This window comes from Microplitis demolitor, chromosome 1, assembly GCF_026212275.2.
Source record: "Microplitis demolitor isolate Queensland-Clemson2020A chromosome 1, iyMicDemo2.1a, whole genome shotgun sequence".
Classification (NCBI taxonomy): Eukaryota; Metazoa; Arthropoda; class Insecta; order Hymenoptera; family Braconidae; genus Microplitis; species Microplitis demolitor.
Genome location: NC_068545.1, coordinates 6,377,501 through 6,387,112, shown reverse-complemented (window position 1 = coordinate 6,387,112; position 9,612 = coordinate 6,377,501). Strand labels below are relative to the sequence as shown.

Here is a 9,612-nt window from a genome sequence, read left to right as displayed (position 1 = left end):
ACTTTTATCTTTTCGTATATTTATTTCTTTTGATACAGAAACTTTTATTTATATAGAATTTCAAAATTCCTTTATTTTCCTTTGCAGGAAATGGGATCATGACATAACCATCCGCGAGCGCGCCCCCAGACCCATGCCTGAGATCTGGGGTGAGGCTAACCAACCTATGCTCTAATTACTGATCTACGGATTGCCCAGAACCATCAAGAAAAAGAAATTAATGGAGATTCTTCAGCTCAAACCGGAGGAGGTGAAGAGTCTAGCCCTTTTCCCCGGGAAAAATCACCCGGTGGTAGGGCGCATAAAGCTCTATTCGGTCCTGACAGCACTCCAGCTGCAAACCCAATTGTCCCATTCAAAAAGCTGGGGGCCACACTCCCATCGGCCAGCAGGAGTTCAGATTCGCTTAATCTATCAGATTATCTCGACCGTAATAGCTGGATGGAGCTCTCCAGCAACCTAGATTCGACCGATATGTGCGCCCTATCCATGTACTCGCCGGGCATGTGCCAACTGGTACAAGAGGAAATGAGAATATTCAATATAGATATCAATAACATCGACAGAATGTTTAGCATTACCGGGGCAGGGGGAACAGACGAACTTTTGTCCGGAGATTTTAAGGCACGACTGCTGAATCTTCGCAGGTTAAAAATTAGCCTGCCAGAAAACCGCCTAACATCGCCGGGAGTGATCGCCAATTTCATCAGGCAAAGGGTTCCCGACATACTAACCAGGTTGGGTATGTCCGGGGCAATTATCTCCACTGGGTTAACTGAAGAGTTGTGGAGATTAAAGGGATTAAGGTCTCTGGCTATTGGAAGATCCCAGGGCCCGCTGGAAAAAGAATTGGTGGGGTTATTTCAAGAATTACCCAGCATAACAGAATTCGGTGTGAGCGATAACACATTTTTCACGGGCTCCTCACTAAAAGAAGCCGGTGGGAAATTACAGCAGGTCACTTTGAAAGGTTGTTACTTCCTAAACCACGAACATCTTATCCAATTTTTCACCGACAATGAGACCCTCAACATACTGACTATACAAGACTGTGACCGGACACGGAAACGCTATGCGGAGAATATTGACATGCTCCCATTCATCAACGCGATCGGAAGTATGGAAATCAAGGCGCTAAACTTCTGCTGGGGAAACTATCAGGATGATAAGCGGTGGCAATATTCCGATAGGATCACTAAGAACGATAAGTTAAAAACCCTCGAGGTATCCTTGGGTAATAATCGAAATGATTTGGTTAATAATCTTGTATCAATGGCAACCAATCTCGAGCATCTGACCAATTACGCTTCAAAACTCGATCAAATCACCATTCCAGATCATGAGAGTATAAACCTCTCAACATTGAGCATCATCATTCCCCGTAAACGTCCGGGCAGTTTTTATCGGACTCTCAGAACTAACATAAATACACTGGTAGTGTCAGGCGCCCATTTTTCCTACTACACAATTCACGAGATCTTCGATGCCAATGACATCATTGAGACTATCGATCTGAGGGGAATAAAATACTTCACTCACCCACCAGCACTGTCAAACCTGTTAAAGAGGGAGGACAAGGCCAATTTGCAAGTAGTTACGATCCTGATGCCATCTAGAGAAAACTTTGAGGGACTTCGAGGCAACACCCAGAGAAGCAACAAGCCGTATCGAATCCTGGTGAAGATAGTCGAATAGTTAATAGAGCTAGAAACTAGTATTTAGTATAGTTAAAATTAAATAATCAAATGTAATATTTTACAATTCCTTTAAGGAGAATCATCTCTATTTTCCGTTAAGGAAACTTGAAGGAATTCTTAGGTTACCCTAAATAGGAAAAATATTGCTATATTATAAGAAGATATTTACTTTATTAAAAATTTGATAAAAGACAATGCCTTTAAGGATTATGATCTCCACTTTCCGTTAAGGAAACTTAAAGGAATGTTAGAATAGTCCAAGTAGTTTTACAAAAGAAATTTGTTATAAGAAAATATTTTTACTTTATACATATACATATATATATAAAAATAAAAAAAAACACAGGAGTCCCTTATTCCTGTACACATTTTACCTTCCCTGTAATTAGGAGAAGTTTAAGTCTCTGTTATCCTTGGAGGGTGATGAGAGTTTCAAACTTCTCTATGTTAAAAGGGGAGAGGGCATGTTGGAGAAAACGAATAAAAAAGAAAATAATAATATATATATACAAAATGTATAACAAAAAAAAAATCACAAAAAAGGGTCTCCTTTAAAAGGTATCGTCTCTATTTTCGATTAAAGAAAAATAAAGGGATTATATAAAACGAAAAAATATATGCAATGAATAGGCATATATTCTGTTAGAATAAGTACATTACTTTACCCAATTATAAGGATCAGTAGTATATTATGTTTTCCTACTAGAGCAATTATATCAATCATTTTGTCATTTTTATAAATATATCTAATTACAGAAATGGAGCTATCGCTATGAACAGTGGTTGTAAACTCTAGGAACCAGAAGGGATCAGGGTTAGAATCCAACCAACAAAAAGGCATTAGCAGGAAAACCTTTGTTTCTAGTGATAGGCCCATATTTTACAATCAGTAATCTCGGTATTTGTTAGAGTTAGAATAAGATATTTAGTTATAGATTATTAGTATAAGCTCGCAATCAATAACTCAAACGACTCTTGCCTGATCATTTATTATTGTAAAGAAGCTTTGTGGTCTTCCATGGGAAACCGAGTCAATTCCTTTTAACTTATTTCATCTATTTTTACCCGTTAACCGGACATTTCATTTTCCCTCATTCGCAGCAGAATGCCATCCTATCTGGTCCTAAGTGGGCACAAACCTGGAATATACGACTCCTGGGTAAATTGTCGCGAGCAAATTATCTCCTATCCAAATCCAGTTTTTAAACAAATTTCATCTATAAAAGAATCTCATAAGTATTTATAATATTGGCAATTGATCCTCCACCCGCTAAACCACCTCTTCGAAAGAAATGCTGAGGGTCGGATCATCATCTTCACGGATGGATCGTGTTTTCGTAACGGGTCCACAGAATCAGCAACAGGATCAGGTATTTATTTTGGACCAAATCACCCTCAGAATTTGTCTCTTCCATGCTTTAATCGAAAAACCAACAATGGGGCAGAGTTAGAGGCTATTCTGCAGACTCTGAAAATTATAAGAAAATTTGATTTAATAAAAATCGATCTTTTCACGGATTCGGAATACTTATGCAACGGCCTTAATACCTGGTATGAAAATTGGAAGAAACGAGATTGGATTGCCTCGACAGGAAAGCCAGTTTCGTATAAAGAAGAGCTTAAATATATCAAAATTCAAATGGAGGCCCGAGACATCAAGATCTACCACGTTCCAGGTCACGAAGGAATCTATGGTAACGAGCAAGCCGACCAATTGGCCGAAGATGGAGCTAAATTATATGAACTATTCAAAACAGAAGCAAAGGCAGAGTTCAACATCAGCCAAACAAATACAAGCTTCAAGAAATAGATTCATCTCTGAGCTGGGGGGGGGGGGGGGGGAATGTTATGTTTGACTTCGCAAACGTCTCTTACAGTCACTCATGTTGAACACTCCATAGGAATAGAGATTCCATTTTCTCTTGAGAGAAACAAGGATGGGTCCAATGAAGTGTGACAAAACTATTCAACCAGATTTCTTTCTTTCTGTCTTTCATTCTCGAATTCTTCGGTCCCCACTTATTGTCAGCTAAGATCGCTCTAATGCGCGCAATTAGCATTGACTAAATTAAGTTCCGTCAATGGGACATCTCACAAGATGCAACTCACCTAAAATTTCCTCTTCCCCTAAACTCGGACTCCCATAGTTGCGTCGTTAAAAGAAAAAAATTTTGAAGAACAAGTGTACTCTATCGAGCAGAGGCTTGCATTTTGGTTATCAGCTGAATTCAAAATTTTCAGTCAAGAGTCGCAAACTAGGTACAGCAGTATTCTTAATTGTTATATTTAATAAAACCGATAAAAATCGCTTTTATAAATCAATAAAATAAATCATAAAGAAAAATCGCATCGCAAAAAAAAAGTTATAACAGTGAAAAATATATCAAAGTATACATATATACAGCTATATATCTGTATATACACATCAGAGTATCAGTTAGCTAAAAAATCAAGCAGTTAAATCGTACCGCGGAAAAGAGTATAATAGAAAGAAATATTAAACAAATGTTTAACATTAAAATCGGCCTCCTTTAAAGAGCACTACTCCCATTTCCTGCAAAGGAAAATAAAGGAATTTTGAAATTCTATATAAATAAAAGTTTCCGTATCAAAAGAAATAAATATACGAAAAGATAAAAGTGTTATTGGTTGTGAGTGCTAAGTTAAGTGTTAATTCAAATTTGTGAGCATTATTATATCCAATAAATTCAAATCTAAAAATAATAATCATTGTAAAACTTTGTGCTATATTTTGAGTGTAATTATTTAATGATTAAAATAATAAAAATATTCCTTTAAAAAGAGTATTAGCTTTATTTTTTTCGAATAAAATTAAAGGAGTTTTTATTACCAAATTAGAATTGGAGTTTAAAATAAAGGAAAAAAAAAACATAAGTGACAATAAATTTTGTGTATTATTCATAAAATAAGTTAAGTAGTAAGTCATCACCCCACCCTCATCCGGAGATTGCCTGCATCGAGATCTAGCAGCCAGTTCAAGGGTCTACAACGCGGGAACTATCGAAATCTGTGTAAATTACTTACAAAAAAAAAAAAGTAAATTAATTAAATTTATTTAATATGCAGAAATGTTTTTTTTTTTTTTTCACCTTTTTTAGAGGGTACCCCATCTCGACCGCAAAAATAGAAATTTTTTTGTTTAACCGGTAACTAAATTTTTTTTTATTTGATTTGAATATAATCAAAAACAAAAAGATTCAGTGAATTTGAGTCCTTGAATACTTGGTTCGTTCCTGAGTACCTCGTTTGCCCCCCCCCCCCTAAACCTATGTATAAAAATATATAGTTAGCGTAGTACGTAATTAGAGTATTTTTGAAATGTTGATTTCCTACAAGTGAAATGGCTTCCCTGATTTAAAACTCCGATTGAAACTGATTGAAAACGTCCTATCAGATTTAATCGGAGATTTCTGATTGACTTTCAATCAGTTTTAATCGAATTGAATCAGATATTTCCGGAAGGTTTCGATTTTAAATTAATCAAAAATTACCGATTCCCAGGAAAAAATAATTTTATATAATATTAAATGGTGAAAAATCAAATATATTAAAATCTACGTTGAATCTATATTAAAAATTAGATTTTATATCATGAAGTAATATAGGATATACTATATTAACACCAAAAATGGCACTTGTCACTCTGTCAAAGAGCAGAGGTGTGCTCGTGTCAAAATTGCTTCCAAGTTTGGAATATAATACGTCTGAATTAAGTTTCTTACCAGGGACACTTCACAAGTGGTAGGCGGTATCTAGTGGCAAGCACCGAACTACTCCCACTGCTATTGCCTAGGACTGGTGAATTTCCTCTCCTCTACATATATCTTTTCTCCTAAGAAATTTTTTTCTTGGTTCAAGCAACTTTTTTTTTCTATTAGTTGGAGCATACGAAAATCCTTGTGTTAAACATCCCCATGAAAAAAATTTATTTAAAAAATATAAGTTAAAATACATAAAATATATTTTAGAATTTATAAAAAATCAATAGAAAAAAAATAACTAGAAAAAAAAAGCGAAATTTTGAAAAACTTTATTTATAATAATTTTTGAGAAATGAAATTACCTACAAAAAAGTTTTTATGAGATTTTCTGATAAAACTGATAGTTTCGCCGGAAAAGTAAAAAGATCTCAAAATTTTCTATAAATTTGACTTTAAGCTCAAATAACTTTTGAACAATTAGATTTATCAAAAAATGATGAGACTTTTGTTGTAGAGCATTCAATATCCTACAAAAATATCTATCGTGCATAATAATTCGTTGATTGGCTTGTAAGTTAGAAAATTCTAAAAAATAAAAAGTTCTTTTTTCCCGTGTTATTTAAATAGAAAATAGAAAAATTGATTGACGCAAACCGTAGTATTATTATTAAGAGCTTGGATTGGTATCGAAATTTTTATTTTTAGGTAGACTTTCAATTTTTGGATACCAAAAAAAAAAAAATTTTTTTTTTAACCAACTTAATATATATATAATTTTTTATTGATGTTTCCTTTTATTTTCGTGATAGTTTTAAACTCAATCAATACAGTTTTTTAAAAAAAGTTTTTATATAATCCTGAAATAAGTTTGTTTTAACTTTTTATAAAATTGATTAAATTGGAAAGACGGATAAAATTCTATACTCGGATATTTTAAAAATTGCTGAATTAATGATAAATGAAATTCATATCTGCCCAAATTTTAATAATTATCAATACTATCTGAATTGTTATTTTCCGATTGAAACTGATTGAAAATTGTCTGTCGAATTTAATCAGAAAATATTCGATAAATGAATTATTATTTTTTGATTGAATCCGCTTCGTTTGAAACGAATTTTTTTTTTTAGCCGTCATAAGAAAATTTTGTTGTTTATATTGAGAAAAAAATTCCCTGAAAATTTCAGCTCTTAAATTTAATTTAAAGTACTTTCTCTTGAGTATCAAATTTTTCCATTTAAAAAGTATGTTAATTGAATAACTTTTTTTTTAAATTGCTATAACTTAGCCAGATTTTAAGCTATCGTTTTGGAACCAGTTTTAATTTGCATAGAATTTGTTGAATTTGAAAGCCTATAAAACAAATTGCTCTTACTCAATTTATGTCGATTCTATCTGTTCCGAAAGTTTATTTTTCACTTGTTTCATATAATGCACTGTTTATAAGATACAATCAGTAGAACATTCTACAGTAAAAAGCATTTATACTATATAAAGCTTACAATTTTTATACTGTCTAAGGTTAAACTACTCGTATCTCATAGATAATACGCACACCCCTATTAAAAATAAACGAGGGCCGCCTCAATTGTCATCTACCGTTAGCATTGATTCTAGCGACGCTAGCAAAACGCTAGCCAGTGCCTCGTTTCATTTTTACTAAGGACTTTAGCTATATATCTAGCTCATCAGGAAGATATATTAAAATCAATTAAAACATTCTACACGGAGAAATAAAAAATTGATCAATCGGGATAAAATTGAGAAATAAATTATTATTTTCCAATTGAATCTGATTGAATTTTTTTCGATCAGTTTTAATCGATTTCAATCGGAAAGTAATTTCAAAAAAATTATTATTTTCCGATTGAATCTGATTGAATTTTTCTCAATCAGTTTTAATCGATTTCAATCGGAAAGTAATTTTTCAAAAATTATTATTTTCCGATTGAATCTGATTGAAACTGATTGAGATATTTCAATCGAATTTAATTAGATTCAATCGGAAAATAATCGAAAATTAAAATTATTATTTTCTGATTGAATCTGATTGAATTCTTCTGAATCAGTTTTAATCGGTTTCAATCGGAAAAATATTTTCTCGCCTCAAGAAAATTTTTGTATTTAATTCATAATGCATAATATTTTTTGGTGCAAGTAAAAATTTTTTGCAGCTAGAAATCCTATTCTTTGTGTATTTTATAAATTAAATATCAAAAGTACATTAGAATGAATTTCGTTAAGTTGCTGACAATGCTGGCATCTAATTATAGTTTGGTTATTAAGAGCAGTTGAATTTTGTTATTTATTCGTGAATGTGTGAGATAAGTATAAGAAGAAGAAAAAAATACTATCAATAACTAAATGAATAAAAATAATGTACTATTATCTATTTTGGCAAATAAGTAAAATTGGGGTAAAAAAAAGAGAATGAAGTAATTTTAAAATAGTACTCATTTCAATAATAATTTAAATTGAAATATGACAGCTTGATTAAATAAAAATTTTTAGTACATAAAAGAATTTTTATTTGTTTGAAAAAATAAAATTATAATATAGTTAAAAATTTATTAAAGTCAAAAGATTTTATTTGGTAAAGATTATTAGGATAATAGCGTTCAAAATATTTCTGCTTGGTTTATTATGCATTAGCTTATTAAGCTTAGTTCAAGTACTATCATAGATTACAAAGTCATTCGAAATTTTGTAAATATAATAATACTACATCAATGATAAGAAATGGTTATTTTATACAACCGATAATAATTTTTATTATTATTATTATTATTATTATTATTATTATTATTATTATATATTATATATTATACTATTTTAAAACTATTTTATGTTCCAGTAAAAAAAAAAAAATAATAATAATAATAATAATAATAATAATAATCATATGTATATACATATGAATAAATAAATCAAGAATGTTATCTTGAAAAAAAAAAATAAAGTACCAACAAGTAATTTAGAAGCAGGGAGATAGCGTAGTATCTGCCGTGCCTGGCGAAGCCCGCAGTTACCTTACCATAATAATTCTTTTTTACGCTGGCTCGTACTAGTATGAAAGAGTAGTCAGTTGAAGCGGCTCGAGTAAGAGTTAACAGATACTGACTACGGCAAGTTATATACTTTTAACGTAACACTACCACGGGTCGATGTCTATGACTGAATGACTCTTTATGTGGTAAATCGCTACGGCGTTTACATAATATTATGTATAACTTTAAAGAAGTATACAAATATGAAACTGAGTATTGACTTACTTTTTTCCGAGCAAGAATAAAATATCACGTTTACATGTATAAAAAACCAAGTCGCTTTGATAAAAATATCTAGCGAGAGTAAAATTATAAAAACGAGAGGATGTTTGAAAAATAAAATTATTATTCAATTTTCTGAATAAATAATGTAGATTCAAAAATTTTCAAGTGTTGTATGAAGCAAATGCTTTCAAACAGCACCACTTTAACAACTGATAGGATTTTTTAAATACTATCATGTATGTATAAAGTGAAAAGAGGAGTTATTCTAATGTTTTAAAAAAATAAAACATATACGAAGCTCCCTGGTTGATCCTGCCAGTAGTCATATGCTTGTCTCAAAGATTAAGCCATGCATGTCTCAGTACATGCCGTATTAAGGTGAAACCGCGAATGGCTCATTAAATCAGTTATGGTTCCTTAGATCGTACCCACATTTACTTGGATAACTGTGGTAATTCTAGAGCTAATACATGCAAACCAGAGTTCCGACCAGAGATGGAAGGAACGCTTTTATTAGATCAAAACCAATCGGTGGCTTGTCCATCGTTACTTTTGGTGACTCTGAATAACTTTCTGCTGATCGTATGGTCTAGTACCGACGACGAATCTTTCAAATGTCTGCCTTATCAACTGTCGATGGTAGGTTCTGCGCCTACCATGGTTGTAACGGGTAACGGGGAATCAGGGTTCGATTCCGGAGAGGGAGCCTGAGAAACGGCTACCACATCCAAGGAAGGCAGCAGGCGCGCAAATTACCCACTCCCGGCACGGGGAGGTAGTGACGAAAAATAACGATACGGGACTCATCCGAGGCCCCGTAATCGGAATGAATACACTTTAAATCCTTTAATGAGGATCCATTGGAGGGCAAGTCTGGTGCCAGCAGCCGCGGTAATTCCAGCTCCAATAGCGTATATTAAA

General features: G+C 32.6%; 1 non-coding gene across 1 annotated transcript in view; it reads left to right on the top strand.

Annotated features, from left to right (window-relative positions):
* Window positions 1–8,990: 8,990 nt before the first annotated feature.
* The window catches only part of LOC128668941 (small subunit ribosomal RNA), a 1,910-nt gene continuing 1,288 nt past the window's right edge, over window positions 8,991–9,612 (top strand). Inside the window, exon 1 of the ribosomal RNA XR_008404498.1 lies at window positions 8,991–9,612. This exon is cut by the window's right edge and continues 1,288 nt beyond it. This is a non-coding gene — a ribosomal RNA (small subunit ribosomal RNA).